Genomic DNA, 865 nt, shown 5'->3' on the forward strand with positions numbered 1-865 from the left:
AGGGCTTGAAGAAAGGATAGTGTTGAGCCTGAGAGCGAAGAAGAGAGGAAAGAAGAGCATTTCAAGACAAAACGCCTTTCAAAAGTACTGAGTGGTGGGGTTAGTCTCTAATCCAGGAAAAGGAAAGAAATCTCCTTTCATGTTACCACAGGGTCTCTTACCTCTACGACCCAGAAATTGAGCCAAAACAGTGTTATATAATAACTATGGATTTGACAGAGTTTTATGGACTAGTCTGAGTATCTAATCACCACTTATAACACCAATGGGAGAATGAATTTGGAGATCCAAGAAGTTTCACTTCCAGAACTTGGGAACTTGACTTTACATAAATTCAGGGATAACTTCACTTATTTTGCATTAACTTACTTCATTTAAACATTATTTACGAATCAATGCAGTAGCACAATATGCCAGCATATTTTAAGAAATACAAAAATAACAATTATAGAGACATTACAAAGCATAATACTATTATTTATCTTTGAAAATTGTTGTAAGAAAATACTTTGGGGGAAGAAATAACTTGAATAATGGCTAGTTAACATTACTAGCATTCCTCATATTACTAATTATTAGTTCCCACTAATTGCTAATGTTAACTAATAATACACAACATATAAGTATGTAGTCAACATTACCTTTGCTATGGAAATATGCTCTCATAGTACCTAATTCTCTTAGCAAATGTGTGTGCCTACTAGGTGCAAAGCAACGTTAATATTTTTTACTCATTTGATTGTAAATGAGGCAAAAAAAATCAGCATGAAACAAAATACAAAGCCAAATTGTTGGGATGTTTGTAATACTGCAAACATTTTTTTACTGCATTTAATCTATAGAAGTCTAGTAAATACAGAAGTGG

The sequence above is a fragment of the Pteropus vampyrus genome, unplaced genomic scaffold (genome assembly GCF_000151845.1).
Source record: "Pteropus vampyrus isolate Shadow unplaced genomic scaffold, Pvam_2.0 Scaffold33, whole genome shotgun sequence".
NCBI classification, from domain to species: domain Eukaryota; kingdom Metazoa; phylum Chordata; class Mammalia; order Chiroptera; family Pteropodidae; genus Pteropus; species Pteropus vampyrus.